Source organism: Ascaphus truei, chromosome 22, assembly GCF_040206685.1.
Source record: "Ascaphus truei isolate aAscTru1 chromosome 22, aAscTru1.hap1, whole genome shotgun sequence".
In the NCBI taxonomy this organism is placed as follows: domain Eukaryota; kingdom Metazoa; phylum Chordata; class Amphibia; order Anura; family Ascaphidae; genus Ascaphus; species Ascaphus truei.
The window spans coordinates 10,569,203-10,591,151 of NC_134504.1; the positions used below are offsets into that span (position 1 = coordinate 10,569,203).

Below are 21,949 nucleotides of genomic sequence, written 5' to 3' on the forward strand. Positions count from 1 at the left end.
GTTTAAAGCTCCCGCGTCACATGGGCCAATAAGAAACCGCACCTGATGACATCACGGCTTCCTATTGGCCCGCTGGGCGCGGGAGCTGTGAAACTCCGCCATCACCTGACCCTGCTAGCCGAGGACAGCAGCTACCGGCGCCCCCTACAGAGGTAAGTATCTCCAGAAGCAGGGGGTCCCCAGAGCTGAAATGAACGGGGTACATCTCCGGAGACCCCCTGCTTCCACCCTATGATAAGAAAAACACAATCGCCAGCTTGGGTGGCCTCTTTAATACAGAGGCCACGTTTTACTATGTTTGGAGGAACATATACATTTTAGTAATGGAAGCCAAAGTGTATCTATCCATGGACGGGAGGAGAAGGCAGTTGAATTCTTCCCTGAAGAAAATCTAGGGTTTGTTCGCAACACCGTTTCGTTGAAGCGCCAATCCTGCGTGGTGGAGACCAAAGGGGCAGAAAGGAGACAGTCCTTGGAGGGTTGTTGTGATTGGCAGATGAATGGAGGGGGTTATTCCTGAAGCCGTTTGATATTGACACAGAGCGGCTCAGTGAGTGACGACACTGACTGGCGCTGAGCCTGGTTCAATTCCCGGGGTCGGCTCCTTGTGACCTTGGGCAAGTCACTTTATCTCCCTGTGCCTCAGGCACCAAAAACATAAGATTGTAAGCTCCACGGGGCAGGGACCTGTGCCTGCAAAATGTCTCTGTAAAGCGCTACGTAAAACTAGCAGCGCTATACAAGAACATGCTATTATTATTACAGGGCGTCGGTTTCCAGAGAACCGGTACTTTCTCAGCGATCAAAGGAGAACAGTCACGGAACGGCGTGATCACGGGGTGTTTACAGGGAGGACGTTACACAGACTTAACAGTTAGGGGGTGATACAAGGTAATGGTTATATTTGGTTGCAATGTACCAGGCTATATTCTAAAATAACCCAGCCTCTGCTATCCTTGCGAATTTAGACATCACTTTATCTCCCTGTGCCTCAGGCACCCATATTAGATTGCAAGCTGTACGGGGAAGACACTAATTGCGCCGGCAAAGTTCTATGTACAGCGCAACGTACAATGTCGGCGCAATATATGAAAATTATTATTATCATTAAAATGTGCACAGTCACAGCCCACTAGTATATATATATATATTATTACAGTAATGGTTATATTTGATTGCAAATTACCAGGCTATATTCTAAAATAGTACAGTAAATATATACACCGGTAATAAAGGGAAAGCACTCGGGCATATAACCTCATATTTAATGCCTGTGTTATAATTCATAATCAGACAGCAATGATGTCACAGCGCTGTGGTGCTCCCAAGAATTCCTGCAAGGCGTTTCTTTGACGTTTCCTACTGGTGGCCATATTTAGGACACCCAGCAAAAAATTATTTCGCGGGATTTCTTAGTGGGGTGGAGGGGTGGGAGGGGTGGGAGGGGTGGAGGGGTGGGCTAAGCCTCAAAAAACAAAAATACAACATACAAATAAAGCGTGGGCATTAAACACGCGGAGCGGGATTAGGGATCCTTAATACAGATCACCGACATTAACCCCTTCACTGCCAAAGGGGTTAACCTTTCCCTCCTCCCCCCCCCCCCCCCCCAACATGGGAATAGCCACCGTCCTCTGACTCGATGGGAAACTGGATGGATGTGTGCCCGTCCTTATCTGCGGGCTGTGGGATTACGGCTTCGCATCCTGTGGGATCCCGGCTCTCTCCTGGAACGCTGGCGTTTGTTTGCTTGTTTTGTTCTGCGCGACCCCGTGACACGACATCCGTTCTTCAGACCGAGCGCTCCAAACCTCAGTCCATCAGCTTTCTGGGGGGCGGGGAGGGGGGGAGGGGGTTATATGACGCCTGGGAACATGTCCCTATCATTCCCACTAATCGCTCTCAATGTCTTAGTGTGCCTACCGCGAAGTTAATTAACACCCCCCCCCCCTACAAACTGATACCACACAGTGTTGTGGAAGTAAAAAAAACGGTCACGGTTTTATTGCCTTCAAAATACTCGTCAGCCAGTCGCTAGTCATTTGCCGTCGGCCCTATTCTCGGTATCAGCCGGCGGGAGCCGTTCTCCAAACCGACCCTAATGTACCGTCCGGCGGGAGACATCTTCCGACCGACCCCGTCACCCGCTCACCCTAGGTCCCCTTCTCCTTGGGCGTCAGGGCCTACCGGCGTAGGATAGAGCCCAGCCACGGCTCCCGCCCTCTGTTGGCACAGCAGCCCTTATGCGGGCGAGACGGACCCCATTTTTTTGGTTGCCTTTCTCATCTCCCAGCCCTTTTTATTTCGGGGGCGGATTTGACCACTTTTAAATCCTGCAGGAGGAAAGGTGCGATTATTATCGTTTATTGGTAAAGCGGCGACATATGCCACAGCGCGGTACGCTGGAGGGGGGGGGGGGGGGGGGAGGCAGAGATTTGATTGTTACATAGAAAGGACAGACAAGCGCAAACAGACGCAGAAAGTAATGAGCGCCCTGATCCTGAGAGCTTACACTCTAGAAGGAACAGCTGGGGAATGTTGGGGGGGGGGGGTGTTAGTGTGGAGTATGGTCCAGGTGCACAGCTGGTCCCAGTAAGGGTTGGGGGTGTGACTGTTGAGGGGGGGGAGGGTTAGTGTGGAGTATGGTCCAGCCACACAGCTGGTTTCAAGCCCTTGCGTTCTGCGGCCCAATAAGAAGTTGCAACATCATCCATTGCCGTTTCCTACTGACCCGCGTCATGTGGGGTTCAGAAATGTCCTGGAACAGGACTGCTACGCTCCTTTTTCCATTTGCAGCTCTGACTGGCAGCCTCATCTATTTGGTTGTTGGCTTTCCCTGTACCTGTAACTCCCAGTGCATGTGGTAACTGCTACATTTTTGATACATTTACCCCTCCAGACTGCCAATAGCTGGTTGCCCTGACAACCTCTTTAGTCCTCCTAGCTGAGATGGTTTGTCTCAACTCCCCTGTCTGTGTTCACAGTTAGCACAGTCCAGTCACGTTTCCTGTGTGACAGGAATCACATACTTCCTTTCCATCCATGCAGGCTGAGTGAGTACACCTATCTCACCTACTCCTTTGCAAGACATCCGTTTTTGACCTTCCCTTAATACAAAAGCACCTTCACAGAGAAGCACTCTCTCACCACTCATAACATCTACAGGCACCCTACATTTTGCTGTGACTTTCTCAATAAAATTGAGAATATACTAAAGGACTCGGTGTGCTTTCAAAGAGGGATGAGTTTAGCTATCTGGCCATACTCATATCCTGCATACAACCCTGTGGCTGCAGAATAAATCAATCATATGGGCGCAATGTCATCATTAACCCCCATTCGGAAAGCCGCGTTGGGTTGTGTATGGCCAGCCATGTCACTCTTTGAGAAGTGGGGTTTGAGTGCGTCTTAAGCTATGAGACAAGAATAAAAACGCTCCACGTGGTGATATGAGATTCTTTTATGTCAGATCCACTAATCTGTGGAACTGGACTTAAAAAGAAATGATGCTCAATAAAAGAGGATAAATATGTTTTGGTTTGGCTGCACCTTTTAACAATGCACAATATATACCCACTTAAGAATGGAGACCCCATAACAATACACAATATATACCCTCTTAAGAATGGAGACCCCATAACAATGCACACTATATACCCTCTTAAGAATGGAGAACCTATAACAATGCACACTATATACCCTCTTAAGAATGGAGACCCTGTAACAATGCACAATATATACCCTCTTAAGAATGGAGACCCTGTAACAATGCACAATATATACCCTCTTAAGAATGGAGACCCTATAACAATGCACAATATATACCCTCTTAAGAATGGAGACCCTATAACAATGCACAATATATACCCTCTTAAGAATGGAGACCCTATAACAATGCACAATATATACCCTCTTAAGAATGGAGACCCTATAACAATGCACAATATATACCCTCTTAAGAATGGAGACCCTATAACAATGCACAATATATACCCTCTTAAGAATGGAGACCCTATAACAATGCACAATATATACCCTCTTAAGAATGGAGACCCTATAACAATGCACAATATATACCCTCTTAAGAATGGAGACCCTATAACAATGCACAATATATACCCTCTTAAGAATGGAGACCCTATAACAATGCACACTATATACCCTCTTCACAATGGAGCCTGCAAACTTGTCAAGGTGACCTTGAATTTAGAATTTGATGTGACACAAACTGCAGTTACCCCAGCAGACTTTCTACTGCAGTGCAAAATAGCCAGGCTGATTCCCGCTTCTATAACAATAGCAGCAACAAGCCAACTGGACCATTGTCACACCCGTGTGTGACGCTGGTGTTCAAAGGCAGTGACCAAGGTGTGTGACACACGGGGAGTCGGCCGCAGAGATAGGGACGCAGCGTAATGCCAGAAAGAGCCGCAGAACAATATGTTCACCTAATGAACAGGATAAAGGGCAAAGGACTTCCTTCAATGTTTACTCTCTACGTTTCCCAATCCCCTGATTTATTTTCTCTTGCGTAAGCTCCGATCTTAGCATTTTTTTTTTTTAGTACCATCCACAATTGCCATTTTTTTTTTTTTCTTGGCTTCTTTCTTTCTTGGAAAATTCCCCATTTGTTTTTTTTTTTTGTTTTTTTTTTTTGTTTTTTTTCTTCTCTGGCTTTTCCTAAATCACCAATCCAGAGCAAGGTTACTGTTGGAAAGACATTGGCACGCGATGTTACCGTTTCCCCTGCCACTGATTAAAGAATTAGGTGGGTTCCTTTCATTCTGGCACGAGATCGGTTGGTTACAGCGCTACTATGAAGCACAGGAAGCAAAATAAATAAACATAAAAACGTCGAATTTGACGTCGGATCAGAACCATCTGGCCTGCCGTTTGCCCATTTTCCTACCTGCTGCAAAGCCTCAGGCCCGATTTTATCCTTGAAGTAGAATCCAGTTGGGGGAAGAAGAAAACGGTGCGCTGCTGTGCTTCAAAGATGGAGACAGGATCGCTCAAAAATATATATTACAAATATTTATTGGGCTGTTTGCAACGTAATAAATATCAGGTAAAGGAGAACAGGCAGGGAGACGCTCTGACGCGATTCGCGCATGTGTGCGCTTTCTCAGGGACAAATAAGCATACGAACGTAGAATTTGATGTCCGGTCAGAACCACTTGGTCAACCCAGTCTGTCTGCTCGTTTACCTACCTGGTGTAAAACCTCAGACCCGATTTTAGAGTGAGATGTAAGGAGGGGCAGAGGAGGGTACAGTGAGAGATTCGGGTGAGATTTGTCTCTTCTGCTAATACCTCCTCCTCCTCTATCGATCTCTCTGTGGGGGTACCCCAGGGCTCTGTCCTCTTTTCTCTGTACACTCTCTAGGTGACCTTATCACATCTCTTGGGTTCAAATATCACCTCTATGCTGACGACACACAAATGTACTTTTACACCCCTGACCTTACACCTGCTGTACAGACCAAAGTTTCTGAATGTCTCTGCGATATCATCCTGGATGGCCCTCCGCTGCCTTAAACTCAACATGTCAAAAACAGAGCTTCTCATTCTTCCTCCTAAACCTGGCCCTACTACCTCCTTCCACATTACTGGTGGAAGTACTATCATACACCCAGTAGCCCAAGCACGCTGCCTAGGGGTCACATTCGACTCCTCTCTCACATCCTCACATTCAAAAAGTTTCTAAAACCTGTCGCTTTTTCCTCCGCAATATCACAAAGATACGCCCTTTCCTCTGTTGCTCGACTGCTAAAACTCTGACTCAGGCCCTCATTCTCTCCCGTCTCGATTACTGTAACCTCCTGCTGTCCGACCTTCCTGCCTCACCTGTCTCCCCTACAATCTATCCTAAATGCTGCTGCCAGAATCACTCTACTCTTTCCTAAATCTGTCTCAGCATCTCCCCTGAAATCTCTCTCCTGGCTTCCTATCAAATCCCACATCTCACACTCCATTCTTCTCCTCACTTTTAAAGCTTTACATTCTTCTGCTCCTCCTTACATCTCAGCCCTAATTTCTCGCTATGCACCATCCCAACTCTTGCGTTCTGCTCAAGGATGTCTTCTCTCCACCCCCTTTGTATCTAAAGCCCTCTCCCGCCTTAAACCTTTCTCACCGACTGCCCCACACCTCTGGAATGACCTTCCCCTCAGTACCCAACTAGCACCCTCTCTATCCACCTTTAAGACCCACCTTAAGTAAGCATATGAGTAGCTCCGTGGCTGATACTTTACACCTCACACATAAACCTTGCCCCTTGCAGACGCACTTACCAGAAAGTCCTACTGCCTCTGTACGTTCTTCCTACAAACCAATTCGATTGTAAGCTCTTCGGAGCAGGGACTCCTTTTCCTAAATGTTAATTTTATGTCTGAAGCATTTCTTCTCATTGTGTATTATTTGTACTATTTGTTATTTATATGATTGTCCCGTGTATTACTGCTGTGATGCGCTATGTACATTAATGGCGCTATATAAAGACATACTTACATACTGTACATACAGATGTGAGGGCGATATAGTGAGAGATTAGGGATGAGATGTAAGGAGGGGCAGGGGAGGGTATAGTGAGAGATTAGGGTGAGAAGGGTATAGTTACATAGTTACATAGTTACATAGTAGATGAGGTTGAAAAAAGACGTACGTCCATCAAGTTCAACCTATGCTAAATTCAGACAACAGATACTTTATCCTATATCTATACTTACTTATTGATCCAGAGGAAGGCAAACAAAAAACCCCATTAAGGGGAAAAATTAATTCCTTCCTGACTCCAAGAATTGGCAATCGGATTAATCCCTGGATCAACATCCTTCCCATGTATACTTATTTGGTATATCCCTGTATATCTTTCCCATCTAAAAAGATGTCCAACCTTTTTTTGAACAAATCTAGGGTGAGGATTTGGGTGAGGAGGGTATAGTGAGAGATTAGGGTGAGATGTAAGGAGGGGCAGGGGAGGGTATAGTGAGATATTAGGGTGAGGAGGGTATAGTGAGAGATTAGGGTGAGGAGGGTATAGTGAGAGATTAGGGTGAGAAGTAAAGTAGGACCATGCTCCGGGCCCCCCCCCCTGCTTCCTGAGATACTTACCTCCCCCGTAGGGGGCGCTGTTATCTCCTGCTCAGGTTTAGCTGCCCCATCACATGGGCCAATAGGAAGCCGTGACATCATGAGCAGCCTCCTATTGGCCCATGTGACCGGGGGGGCTTTAAACCTGAGCAGGAGATACCGGCGCCCCCTACGGGAGCTAAGTATCTCAGGAAGCGGGGGGGAGGGGGCCCGGAGCCAAAATGAATAAGGTCCAGCTCCGGAGACCCCCCTGCTTCAATCGTAAATAAATAAAAGGAAAGTGGCCGTGCTGCTACGCTCTCCCTCTTGCCGCCCCCCGAGACCTGCTGCCCCTAGACAGTGCCTAACCTGCTTACCACCTGGGGACAGGCCTAGATGTAAGGAGGGGCAGGGTAGGGTATATCCTCAAAGAGGGGAGGAGAATTTTGTAAGTGCTGTAATAATAATAATAGTTTTTTCTTGTATGTTCTGACTGAGCCACCTGTGCTGAAGCAGGGATATCCTGGAAACCTGACCTGTTGGTGGAAATTGAGGACTGGATTGGGCCCAGCCCATACCTATTGAATAGGGCAGTGTTTCTCAAACATGGGTGCCGTGACTAGGGGTGCCAGGCGGCTTCTCCAAAAATTCTGGACACAATGGTGAAAGGTGCGACGTGCTTGAGGCACACACACATCCCTCTCACTGCTCCATGCTGTTGCCTCCTCTCCTTGGCCCCGCCCCCAGGCTCCTGACGCCTCCTCCTGATTGGCTGCATTACCCAGCAGCAGCCAATCAGGATAGAGGAGGCTGCCCAGCCCCCTAGCAACAGCACTGCTTTTCAAATTCCTGCGGCCCCCCCAAGTCGGTCAGATCACTGTCCAGAGAGGTAATACCGGACACACACATGTCCAGTATTACCTCTAACTTTTTACTGGACAGTGTGTCCAAATACAGGACAGTCCGGTTCAATACTGGACACCTGGCAACCCTAGGCCCGTTACCCCCTGCAAAGGGTATCGCAACACCTGGGGGAACACTCTTACGGGCGCTCAGCTGGCGCGTCCGGCGCTGTCTGCAGACTGAGAAGCCGTGATCTGCCTGTACTCTCTCTCCTCTCTCAGCGCCGGCTCGGGGAGGGAACGCGGATCGCTGCCTCCCCGCCGTGAATGTGGAGTGCGTCGTGAATAAGAAGTGTGAGTGTGTAAGAAGGGGGTGAGTGTGAGTGTGGTGTGTGTGAGCTAGAAGGGGTGCATGTGGGCTGATGAGCAGGGGAGCCCTGAGATTTTAAATACCCTCCACAGGTTCCCGTGCGCAGAAAAGGTTGAGAGCCCCTAGAATAGGGTCTTTTGACCATAACTTTAGTCTCCTGTTAATGATATACCACTATGTGGTCTGCTATAGTGGAATCGTTCTGCCACCTAGTGTAACAATACGGAAATGCACACACACCTGACTACTACCCTACCCAATGGGCTGGCAGTAAACCCTGGTACTACCAGGTTGCCAGTAGTTGGTATGGGGTTTTCCCCCTCACCTTTGGTACTGCACTTGAGTGACAGCAGAGGGTGGAACATCCTGTTGCAGCTGGGACAACGGGGTGCCCGCCTCCTGGCTGTACTTAAAGGCAGGACTACCCAAAAGTTAGGCGTTGTTCCTTCACTCTGAGGAAGGCAGGTAACACAACTGGGAGCCTGAGATTGGGGCCTTCCCATGTGCTCTTCCCTCCGGGGGAGAGTGAGTGTGGACCATACCTCTGCCTCCGCTAGGGAGGTGGGGAAGAGCTAGGATGGCTGCGGGTGCCCTTGGCCTGTAGTGACGGTCCAGGGACCGTCTTCAGTGATAGCTGATGTGACAGACTGTATCCGGGAGAAGACTGCCGTGTAACTGTGACTGCAGAGTGTAGTAATAAACCTGCTCCTGTTTTGCAATATACCTCCAGCCTGGTGCGTGACCTTACTGGGGGGAGAGAGGTAATAAGTTCTACCGTGGGGGATCACCTTCAGTTCCTGGAGCCTACGGCAGATGGAGGCGCTGCACTGCTAAGGAGATATGTGGGGTATGAACCACAGAAGCCTGTTCCTGTGTCCCCACTACCATCGGCGGATGACTCTGCCCTCCTGTTGCCAGCAGCTATATGCACCACACACCCTGTAATGGCCCCAATCTGCGAATGGGTGGGGGAAACACGGTTACACATACAACTTAAAACATACTGATACAATAGTTAATGAGGTTCCTGTTACAAGAAGCTTACAATTAATCAGAAAGATTGAATTCCCCTGAAAGTAAATAAATCTGTTTAGAATTTCTTCTGTCCCGTTTAATTATAATGCTGTCATGATAATATCATGAGAAATTATGTATTTTAATCCATCTGGAGCATCAGGAGTTAATGGTGAAACAATTTGGGTTTAAAAATACAATATATTGGGTTTATGGCAGGTCCAGACTTGTCACGGGTCTGTGCTGGGCTCCAAACAGAATTTATTTGGGGGGGCCTGCCCTGGATAGTCCACTAAAAGTAACATGTGTTGGTTAGAAGGTCATAAATGCTAAGCAGAGAGGACTATCAGCTTCAAAGCAAACTCACAGTGCGTGACTAATTACTGGTACATTCCAGAGAAAGGTGACCCGCAGGCTGAGAGGCTGCGATCCATGTACTCTCTCCCAGCCCCGGCACAGAGAGGGAAGGCGGATCGCTGCCTCCCCCGTCGTAATTGTGGAGTGCGTTGAGAATAAAAGTGAGTACGAAGCGTGAGTGTGTAAGAAGGGGGGTGAGTGTGGTAGGTTTGTGCATGTGAGGAGGGTGAGTGTGGTGAGGGGAGTGTGGTACATGTTAGCAAGATGAAGTGCTGATGAGCAGGGGAGCCCCGGCATTTCAAATATCCTCCCATGCTCAGAAACGGCTGAGAGCTCCTGGAATAGGGTCTATTGACCATAACTATGGCTATGCCCTCATTGAAGGACTTTATTAAAAATGAGAATATCATGTGACGTTCTCTGTTGTACATGCTAAGAATTACATGTGTTTATCCGTGGCATATAATGATTACAGACACGTGAGGTCTAGCAGGTACTACGGGACAGATATCCATTTGTCACTCAAATTTAGGATTAAGATGGTCATATTTAGTCTCGTTGCATCAGCCATAATCATCTTAATCTATTGATGCAGCTCACGTGTGTGTGTAAGTATAACAGAAGGAAAGTTATGAGTACGTTTATATACTGAGGGGAAAGTTTAAACGTCATTTTTGTAGGAGTTTTTTTTACTCTGTTATAAAAATGTCAATCCTGCAGCTGATTTACATCCAGGACGGGCTTATGTTGTTTCATTGGAGGAAAATAGGATACAATTTTTAGCATAGATTATGAAAATCAGATTTCAACAGAGGTGTGTTTGGACCAAACACGAAGTCCCATTTTCGGCGCCTGTGAACTCTATGTCAGTGAGAAAACCTATGACATATGGTAAAGTACTGTGTAGGAATTTATATTTTGTTTTATCCTGTTATTTTAAGAAAATGTCCTGCATTTACTGTCATTGTATGTTCTTGTAATCCTTTTTCTGCAATCTAAGAATTCTATTTTTATATATATTAAAACATTTAATACGTGATGCTTTGGGCTCTGAATGAACTGATTGTACGCTCTGGAGAGAGTATTTACCTATTCGGACACATTTTGCTACAACAGATTTTTGTGTGTTAAGTGCATAGTCTTTCTATTATAAACAGGGACCTGGGACTCTGGCACATATTAATTTTACATCTTTTATTTGCATTTCCCCGGGTGGTGGAAGCGTATAGATATGGTTGTAATTTAGTAAGCTGTTAATATTAACTCATTGGAGGTACCTTGCGCAGGCGAAAGGTGAGTTGGCCACAGTAGCCGTGTGTATCAACCCTGGTTGCATATCTAAGTCACATGCCCACTTGTGTGCTGTTCGTGACAGGTGGTTTATGGGGACGGATTTAGGGGAGATGTTGCTCATTGAGGGACCTTTGCGAAGGTGAAGGGTGGGGCAGCTTGCGAGCTGAGTATTAACCCTTGTCCCGAATGTAGGTCACCTGCTCACAGGTGTCCCGTACGTGACAACATGAAAGGAGGAACCATGGAATAATGTGTGTTGGATGATTCCACTCCGTGGACTTACCAGTATGTCTTATTTTTCCGTCTCTATATGAAAAAGGGTTTGACGCATGTGGCGTGCGCAGTCTCGTTTGCGGTGCTTGCTTGGATCTCATGGTAACGCCTCACTCGCGTACCATGTGCACGTTACTATCACCAACGCCCGTTATAGTTGACGCTACGCCCTTGACAGGAGAAAGCACGGCTCGCCATCACGTTATAGCCCTTAGAAGATACACCGTTAGTTTGAACGTGGCGCTAAGTTAGGGTAACGCCGCATTTAATGACGGAACGGCGCTTGGTGGTTCCGGGGCCCTGCGTTAGAGAAGCAGACCGGATGAGCAGATGAGAATTGCGAAACCCAACTTCCTGAAAAACTCGGCTGTTTATAGCTACGTTCCTTCGTTATAAAACTGCTCTTAAAAGGACCAGATGAGAAAATGTTTCCATTGCTCGTGTTGTGCCTCATGTTATGGCGATATAACGCCGGGTCCGGTAAGTGATTTACTCCGGGAATATCAAGTTGGAAAGGTCAAAAGTGTGTTAGCGGCGACCTCGGACACGAGCTTTTTATTTACAATTGCAGAGTGGGACAGCTTCTTTGCTTTTACATTTAGCTCTTGAAAAGTTGTGTTTATTTCTTTCCACCCGTGTGAGGTTTATAATATCTCAACGTACAGCACAGTATCACTGCTCTTTATTGCACTTTGATCACTGTCTAAATTCTATTAATTATTATTTCTCTTCTCATTTGATGGAGGACGAGCGACCTGAGGTAAATTACTGTTAATGTGTAAATGGGTATCTATGATAGATATATATATACACACACACACATATATATATATATATATATATATATATATATATATATAGTCCGTCTGTGTATCTGCAGGTGTATGCATGATCTGAGTGTATGTATCTGTAAGTGTGTATGAGTGCATGTATCTACAAGTGTACGTGTGTATGTATCTATGAGTGTATGTGTGTATGCGAGTGTATGTATCTACGTGTGTATGAGTATATATCTATAAGTGTGTGTGTGTATGTATAAGTGTATGAGTGTATGTAGCTATAAGTGTATGGGTGTAGGTATCTAAGTGTAGGAGTATGTATATATAAGGGTTTGGGTGTATTTATCTATAAGTGTACGAGTATGTATATATAAGTGTATGGATCTAAGTGTAGGAGTATGTATATATAAGGGTTTGGGTGTATTTATAAGTGTATGGGTGTATGTATCTAAGTGTAGGAGTATATATATATAAGGGTTTTGGTGTATTTATCTCTAAGTGTACAATTATGTATATATAAGTGTATGGGTGTGTGTATCCAAGTGTAGGAGTATATATATATAAGGGTTTTGGTGTATTTATCTCTAAGTGTACGATTATGTATATATAAGTGTATGGGTGTGTGTATCCAAGTGTAGAAGTATGTATAAGTGTATGGGTGTATATATTTATGATTGTAAGCATGTTTGAGCATAAGCCCTATTTGAACTTTTTGGTCCATTATAGCCCCTATGAGCCCTTGTTAAACCAAATCGGACCCAGAGTTCAGCAAACCCTCTAGTTGAGATGTTGCTGCTCTTATCTCGTGTGTTCCAGAAAGCTTAGGTAAGCCGGAGCTGAAAGCTGAATCCACCCTGACCGCGGTCGGGAGAACAGAGACCTTACGCTGTCTCTGCAGCAGCGGCTCTCTGCCCATCACCTACAGCCTGTTTAAGGACAGAGAAATGAAAGGAATAATTACAGTGTCTGAGCCCAGAGAAGCCGTATTCAATGTGACTATCACCGACTCCGGCAGCCTCGGGGTCTTTAAATGCAAAGCAAACCACAGTCTCTCCAGCAAAGCTGCGTACAGCAAGAACTTTAATTTCACATTGCAAGGTATGGATTTATTTACTGATAAATATTATTCTCTGCATTTAACCCGTTCTCTGCCAGAGACCCGCAGCGAATCCCGAGGTCCCGCCGCCTCCGGGAAAATATCCCAGGTACACAATAAATGTCCCTGTCACAAATTCACCTTTTTCTGACCGGTCAATTAACTAGTAACTTAACGAGACAGTTTAACGAGACCGTTCTGAGTGAAACAACTTAGGTCTGGATCCATAAAGCTCCGTTAAATCGGGAACCGACGTCATTTCCCCCCCGAGGTTAATTTGTATTCTCAAAGCTAATTATGTATTAGAACAATGTCCGTTCTGCATCTCATTTTGCAACAGCAACGAGATGCAAGATCGCAACAACCCGAAATTCCATCTATCCCCAAGATCAGGAAGAGAATTTGGTTTGTTTGCCAGATGGAAAATTGAACAAGTTTGGTTAATGACACTGGCGTCAATTTTCTCAAAGTCCGGGCACCGTGGCTGGCCCAGACAGACATCCCAAGGGTTGACATAAGCACAATTGGGCAGTGATTGGTACAAATACGTTCTCGTTTGATTAGTGAGGATGATACATAGGTATATAGGGTGTAGGAAAGTCCGGTGGAGACCTAACAGGGATTCAGGGGACGGATAGCCCGAAATACGAGGACCAGCGAGGATTCGGCGCCCAGACAGAGAGGTAAGACGGCGGCAGAGTGGAACCACCCCTTTCCCCCTCCACCCCCACCCCTTTCCTCCTCTCCCCCCCCCCCCCCCACCCCTTTCCTCCTCTCCCCCCTCACCCCCTCCCCCCACCCCGTTCCCCCTCCCCCCACCCTTTTCCCCCTCCCCCCACCCTTTTCCCCCTCCTCCCCAACCCTCACCCCTTCCCCCCACCTCTTCCCCCCTCCCACTCCCCCCACCCCACCCCCACTCCCTTTCCACACCTCTTATTTTAATTTTATTTTTATTTTATCTGATCTCACCTCTCAGTTGATTAGCTATATGGTTTTGGAACTGATGTTAACACTGACGCTTTGTTGCTGTTGACAAGTCACATTGAATGCATTTCCCGTCATTGTTTGCTCTAAAAAAAAAAAACAACAACATTTGAAGTTATAAACAGAACAATGTCCGTTCTGCATCTCATTAGCAACAGGCGTAGTAACGTCACGTGATTGTAGCATAATCTTCCTATTACGTGACGTTATATCAGTCTGGGTCGTTACTCCGATCCAGCCCCCGGAATAAGGATTTTGCTGAAGGTGAGAGAGGGGAGAGGGTACTAACGCTATATTAGGTAACTGACGCCTAACTGTGGTGTTACCCCCCCGCGCACTGCAGAAGCCCGGCTTCATGCCCTGGATGGGAGTAACGCCAACGTTAGCTATGACATATCTAGCGCAGCGTTAAGGGTGCGCTTATAGTGCCGGCGATGCGAAGGCGACATCAGGCTGTGGTCGCTGGAAAAATGAAATTGAGATGACTTCCAGCGATCACGACCAAGCCGTCACTCCGTCGCGTCACACTTACTATAAGCGCACACGGCAGCGGCAATGCTTTTGTTTTCACGCGACGTCGCGTCGCTATCGCCTGCACTACAAGCGCAGCCTAAGTCCCCACGTTAACCTTAACGGACTTCAGTGGATGTGTGATATTATGATAACGCCTCATTTGCATATCACACAAACGTCCTGTATAATTAGCGCTAGCTCTTTCCGGGAGAAGACCTGGCCCGCCATGGCGTTACTGTCCTTTGACGATGCACAGTTAGTGCCCATCACAAATCCTCTCTTTCCAGAACCCTTGACGAAACCGAATCTTTCAGCAACCTCGGTGACGGCGATAGGCCGCATCGAGACCATAAAGTGTCGTTCCAAGAAGGGATACCCACCCATTAGCTACGCGCTGTTTCATAACGGCGACTTCATAGCAAACGTCACACGCAAGAAGTACGGACACGCTGAGTTCAACATCAGCATTGTTAATGCCAGCAGCCTGGGCCCTTATACATGCAGAGCAAGCGACGGGATTAATACTTCCTCCAGCGCGGAGTTTCGTTTCACATTACAAGGTATGTGTCTTTATTGGGTCAAATATTGCATTTTTCACAGAATAAATACATGCACTCATACTCTTACAGATGAAAATGTATCTAAGTGTATGAATGTATGTGTGTCTGTATCAGGGTATTTGTGTATGTATCTATATGTGCAAGGCTCGACAAACTAGGGCAAAACCCACTCGCCCCCCCCCCCCCGAAAAGTAACTCACCGACCCTTGTCATTTGACGCCCATTTTTTCAGGACCTGCAGGGTAAACATTACAATTTGCAGGGGAGAAGACGGAGATCGTCGCACCACGCCAACTGACCCCGCCGCAGGTTAGCACTCAACAGCAGCCAAAAGGCTCTCACCAGTGGCGAGCGGGCGAATGCATTTGTCGAGCCCTGTATATGTGTATGAGTGTATGTATTGTGATTTCCTAGTCACGTTGCGGGGTCTTTTGTCCCAATTCAAGGCAAGGAACTCTAGTTTGTTGAACAGGGTTTTATTTACAGGGGATAAACAAACAAATAATAGGCCCACTGTCCCATTAAGAAAACAAAGCATAAAAGTAACGCTACTACTCTTTAGGAGACTGACTCCACAGCAGCTCCCTCACTAATTAGCTAGCCATCTAAACTAGTTACCAGTGTGTGTGTGTGTGTGTGTGTGTGTGTGTGTGTGTGTGTGTGTATATATATATATATATATATAAAATATATATAACAATATCAAAGTCCTTATCTGTTGTTGGGGACTCGGTCCCAAGAGAGTCCAGGAAATCCCTCTGGATCCAGCAACCTGGACAGGACAGTCCTGCTCCCACAGCAGTCTCACATCTTTAAGGCTAAGGCCCCGCTCCCAGAGTCAGCGCACCTGCGCTGCTGACAGGCGGTGCGCTGAGATACACAGACCGCGATCTGCGGTCTGTAGGGGGCGGGAGGTGGGAGGTTTGATCGGGAGGTGGGCGGGAGGTGGGCGGTTTGACAGGGAGGGGGGGCGTGGCTTGAGCGGAGGGACCCGCTACTCTCCCCCCCCTCCCTCCACGGACTCGGGCTGGAGCTGGAAGGTAAGTTTAAACACACACACGCAGGCACTCATTCATACACGCGCACACACACACACAGGCAGGCACTCACGCACTCATACACACACGCGCGCACACACAGGCAGGCACTCACGCACTCATACACACACACACACACACACACACACACACACACACACACAGACAGAGGCAGGCACTCGGGCACACACACACACAGGCAGGCACTCACGCACTCATACACACACACACGCGCGCACACACAGGCAGGCACTCACGCACTCATACACACACACACACACAGACAGAGGCAGGCACTCGGGCACACACACACACAGACAGGCACTCACGCACTCAGACACATACACACACAGACAGGCACGCACTCAGACACACACACAGAGAAAGGCACTCACCTGCTTTCACTCCACACTCCTCCCCGCTCCCCAAAGCCTCTCCTCCTCCCGCAGCCTCCCCTCCCCATTGGCTCACAGCCACACACGTCACGCGTCAACGCTAGGAAACACCATTCTCTGGTGTCTCCAGCGGCTGACGCGCTACAGCGTGTAGTGCTCTGTGCAGCCAGGGGGGACCAGGACCGGCTCGCGAGGATTCCCCTGCTGGTGGGGAACTCGCGACCCGCCGCCCGCGCCAACGAGCGCAGCGGGACCGAGGCCTTACTCTTCAGCAGGCTTGTTCTTCCTGGGTGTGCAACCCAGGCAGTCCCAGCGTCCAGCAGGCCTGGGGAACTGTACCAACCAGCTTCCTTCCTGGTTGGGGAAAAAGTCTCTCCCCCCTCTCTGTGGAAAACAATCTCACTGTGGCAGCTCTCTGTCTGCCTTTTACACTCCTGTCCATTCAGGAGACCAGCCCGATTAGCTGCAGGTGTTGCTAGCTTTCCAGAGGAGTTTAACTGTCTGCACACTAGCTGCATTACTACAGCACATAGAGAGAGTGACTCTATCACAATATATATAAGTGCATGTATCTATAAGTGTATGTATCTATATGTGTATGGGTGTATGTATAAGTGTATGGGTGTATGTATCTATACGTTTATGTATCTATAAGTGTATAGTTGTAAGTATCTATAAGTGTATGGGTGTATGTATCTATAAGTGTAGGAGTATGTATCTATAAGTGTATGGATGTATGTATCTATAAGTGTATGAGTGTATGTATCTACAAGCATAGGAGTATGTATCTATAAGTTTCTGGGTGTATATATTTATGATTGTATGCATGAATACGTATAAGCCCTTTTGGTCCATTATTGTTCCTATGAGCCCTTGTTACCCCAAATCTGACCCAGACTTGACCAAACCCTCTAGTTGAGATGTCGCTGCTCTTATCTCGTGTGTTCCAGAAAGCTTAGGTAAGCCGGAGCTGAAAGCTGAATCCACCCTGACCGCGGTCGGGAGAACAGAGACCTTACGCTGTCTCTGCAGCAGCGGCTCTCTGCCCATCACCTACAGCCTGTTTAAGGACAGAGAAATGAAAGGAATAATTACAGTGTCTGAGCCCAGAGAAGCCGTATTCAATGTGACTATCACCGACTCCGGCAGCCTCGGGGTCTTTAAATGCAAAGCAAACCACAGTGTCTCCAGCAAAGCTGCGTACAGCAAGGACTTTCATTTCACATTGCAAGGTATGGATTTATTTACTGATAAATATTATTCTCTGCATTTAACCCGTTCTCTGCCAGAGACCCGCAGCAAATCCCGAGGTCCCGCCGCCTCCGGGAAAATATCCCAGGTACAAAATAAATGTCCCTGTCACAAATTCACCTTTTCTGACCGGTCAATTAACTAGTAACTTAACGAGACAGTTTAACGAGACCGTTCTGAGTGTAAAACTTAGGGCTGGATCCATAAAGCTTAAAGTTAAATCCGGACGCATAAGGAGACGTTACCTAAATCTCAATCGGACGTTATTTTCCCTGAGGTTAATGCGTAGACTCAAAGCTAATTATGTATTAGAACAATGTCCGTTCTGCATCTCATTAGCAATAGGCTTAACGTCACATTAATGTAGCATAATCTTCCTATTACGTGACGTTATATATCATATGTGTGTCTCCGATCCAGCCCCCGGAATAAGGATTTTGCTGAAGCGGGGGGAGGGAAATAACGCTACATTAGTTAAACGATGCATTACTGTGGTGTTACCCCCTGCACACACTGCAGAGCTCTATCCTGGATCTCCTCTTACCTCTAACATTGTACTTTCATTGTCTCAGTTCCTAACAGCACCTACTCCTCTGTCGACCTCTTGGTGGGGGCACCCCAGGGGTCTGTACTGGGGCCTCTTCTCATTTCTCTGTACACTCTATAGGGGACCTAATCACATCTCTTGGGTTCAAATATCACCTCTATGCTGACAGCACACACACATTTACCTTTCTACCCCTGACCTTACACCTGCTGTACAGACCAAAGTTTCTGAATGTCCCTCTGCAATATCATCCTGGATGGCCCTCCGCCGACTGAAACTTAATATGTCAAAGACGAAGCGCCTTGTACTTCCTCCCAAACCTGGCCCCACTACCTCCTTCCACATTACTTTTGGAAGTACTATCATTCCCCCAGTATCGCACGCACGCGGCCTAGGGGTCACATTCGACTCCTCCCTCACATTCACAATGCAGCTAAAAGCTGTCATTTTAACTTCTGTTAAATTGCAAAGATACGCACGTTCCTCTGTCCCTCTACTGCTAAAACTCTGACTCAGGCCCTCATTCTCTCCCGTCTCGATTACTGTAACCTCCTGCTGTCCGGCCTTCCTGCCTCTCACCTGTCTCCCCTACAATCTATCCTAAACGCTGCTGCCAGAATCACACTACTCTTTCCTAAATCTGTCTCAGCGTTTCCCCTGCTGAAATCCCTCTCCTGGCTTCCTATCAAATCCCGTATTACTTACAAAATTCTCTTCACTTTTAAAGCTATACAATCCCCTGCTCCTCCTTAGGCTGCGCTTATAGTGCTGCCGATGGCGACGGCGACGGCGATACGATGGGTGACATCACCCGTCGCCACCGGCGAAAGTTATCTTTCGCCGGTCGGCCGCATTGCGGGATTCCCACAATTTGATTTGTTCAAGCACCGTCACGTGATGCGACGGCCCTTGAAAAATCTAATTTTGCCGGCGGCGGGTTTTCGCTCCGTCGCTCTGTTGCTTGTCGCGTGCACTATAAGCGCACGCGGCGGCGGCAATGCGTTTGTTTTCGGGCGAATTTGCGTCGCCGGCACTATAAGCAAGGCCTTACATTTTAACCCTAGTTTCTCGCTATACATGCCCGACTCTTGCGTTCTGCTCAAGGATGTCTTCTCTCTGCCCCCTTTGTATCTAAAGCCCTCTCCCGTCTAAAACCTCTCTCACTTACTGCCCCAAACCTCTGGAATGCCCTTCCCCTCAGTACCCGACTAGCACCCTCTCTCTCCACCTGTAGGACCTTTCTTAAAACACACCTGTGTAACGCAGCATACGGGTAGCGCCGCTGGCTGATACTATACACCTCATATTACTGACCCTGGCCCCTTGCAGACGCACTTACCAGAAAACCCTCCTACTGTCTGTAAGTTCTCCCTACTTACCAATTAGATTGTAAGCTCTTGGGGGTAGGGACTCCTTTTCTTGTTGTACTTGGATGGAGCTATATAAATAAAGATACACATACTGCAGAGGACCTGCTTCATGGTCTGGATCAGGGCTGTGCAAACTGGGGGTCGCACGATTTTCCAGGGGGGCGGGCGCGACGGTTGCAGGGCCCCCGCGCTCGTTATACTGCCCTTTGAAGATCTGCCCGTAGTGTCCATCACAAACCCTCTCTTTCCAGAACCCTTGACGAAAACAAGTCTAAAGTCATCAACCTCGGAGACGGCGATAGGACGCCACGAGTCCTTAGTGTGTCACTCCAATAAGGGGAGGGGGTCGCCACCCATTAGCTACGCGCTCTTTCATAACGGTGACTTCATAGCAAACGTCACAGGCGTGAAGCACGGACACGCTGAGTTCAACATCAGCATTGTTAATGCCAGCAGCCTGGGCCCTTATACATGCAGATCAAGCGACGGGATTAATACTTCCCCCAGCGCGGAGTTTCGTTTCACATTACGAGGAGGTATGTGTTTGTTATTGTGCCAAATATTGCATTTTCCACTGAAAGAAAAGAACAAGGAGAAGCTTCTGGCCTGATAAGCGCCGGAGACACTGTTGCAACACGGAGACACAATGAATGTCGAAATGTTCTTGCGCTGAGGGAGGGGAGAGAAGCGACTAATTCCAGTGTCGCCGGGCCTCCTGCGTTTCCGGTCATGTGATCGCTTCAGCAGGCGATCACGTGACCGCCGTCGGCCCCTCCCCCTACCCTGACGTACCCGGCACTAAAAAAGGTGAAAGCGTAGTTTCGCGTGTGTCTTCTACATTTACGTTAAAATATCTCCCGTTACCCTCTCAGGGGAGGTTTTTTATTTTTAAAACCCGGTGCTCCGTTCAGGAGATAGAAAATCCGCCGCTCTTGGCTGTGGCCGCCGCGCCTCCTTGCTGCCGCCCTCCTCCTGAACCGGCCGCGTCAAATGACGTCACACGGTGTCGCGTCGCCATGGTAACGCGACGTCGTGACGTCATTTGACGCTGCGGTTCAGAAGGAAAAAGGAGGGCGGCAGGCAAGGAGGCGGGCGCCACCGCTAAGTGACTTCCCATCAGGGCCTATAGGCCCGAGAGCGCGGCAAAAGCATATGGGGGCAGGACATTTTTGCCGCCCCCAAATTTTGACGCCCTTGGCCGGGCCTGATGGGAAATCCGCCAGTGGATAGAAGCGTTTGAAATATGAAGTGATTAAAATGGAGCTCTCCCCAGTGCCGTGCAGTGCAATGGTTGCCAGGGTAACCTCAGAAGCGCACGGTTAAGAAAACCGTGATTTTTGAACACCAATTAAAATACTGACATTACACGAATCAAACTTATACAGGCTTTCCGAGGGGAATGCTGCTTTTAGCTACAGTCAAAGGGTTAACCCCCCCACCTCACTATTTTGACTTCCTCAAAAACGGATTTGCACGCCTCCCTCCTTCGTAGCGCAACTCAGTGAAATCTAAAGGTTACCATGGTAACCATGGCGGAGGTTGCTGCTTTAAACCCCACATGCTTCCCGTTGTAACGGAGAAAGGGGGTTAAGCCCCACTCATGTCAGTGGGGCTTAGCACGGTTGAGTAAATCTTGTCTCCCGGATTTTCGGGGAAAACAAAATGGCCGGTCACCACAGCACAGTCACGGAGATAATGGTTCAGAACAACGGGATGGCTAAACATGACTGGCGCTGCGTTCTTCTCTTGCCAGGACTGACGACCTTCCACGTGGTCATAATCTGCGCCCTGCTGTTTCTTCTCTTCGTTTCTCTGACCCTGCTAATTGTCGTCATACTTATTCGCAGGCGTAGAAAAGGTAAGCGCTCCCGCGGCATTTATTCATTGCGCAAAACGTCACTGGTTTAAATGGAAACGTCTTAGGTTAGTAAATCTAGCGCAGTTTTACAGCGTTTGATCAATAACTTCCCAATAAGTAATGTTACGTTTCCCATTAGCATAGTTAGAACTAAAAAAAAAACCGCCCTTGGAAGGGTTACCGGCTCGACACTGGTGTTCATTTATTAATGTCTCCCAGCTGGCAAACGGAGACAAAATTGGAGCAGAAAACTGCACCTGATTTATGAACGAAAAAGGCGTCCCATGTAAATGAATGGGGGTTTTCCATAATAAATCTTGTGCTGTTTCTTTGCCCAGAT

At 47.7% G+C, this 21,949-nt stretch overlaps 1 long non-coding RNA gene across 2 annotated transcripts; it reads right to left on the reverse strand.

Moving 5' to 3' along the window:
- Positions 1 to 1,274: 1,274 nt before the first annotated feature.
- LOC142472779 (uncharacterized) lies at positions 1,275 to 20,525 on the reverse strand. Of its 2 annotated transcripts, XR_012789840.1 has the most exons (4): positions 19,761 to 20,525; positions 14,064 to 14,164; positions 2,153 to 2,333; positions 1,275 to 1,828 (listed from the first exon to the last, which is right to left on the reverse strand). It is a non-coding gene; the product is annotated as an uncharacterized LOC142472779 (long non-coding RNA). The 2 variants fall into 2 exon arrangements; XR_012789841.1 differs by lacking the exons at positions 14,064 to 14,164; positions 19,761 to 20,525 and adding an exon at positions 9,071 to 9,216.
- Between the last annotated feature and the right edge of the window lie 1,424 nt (positions 20,526 to 21,949).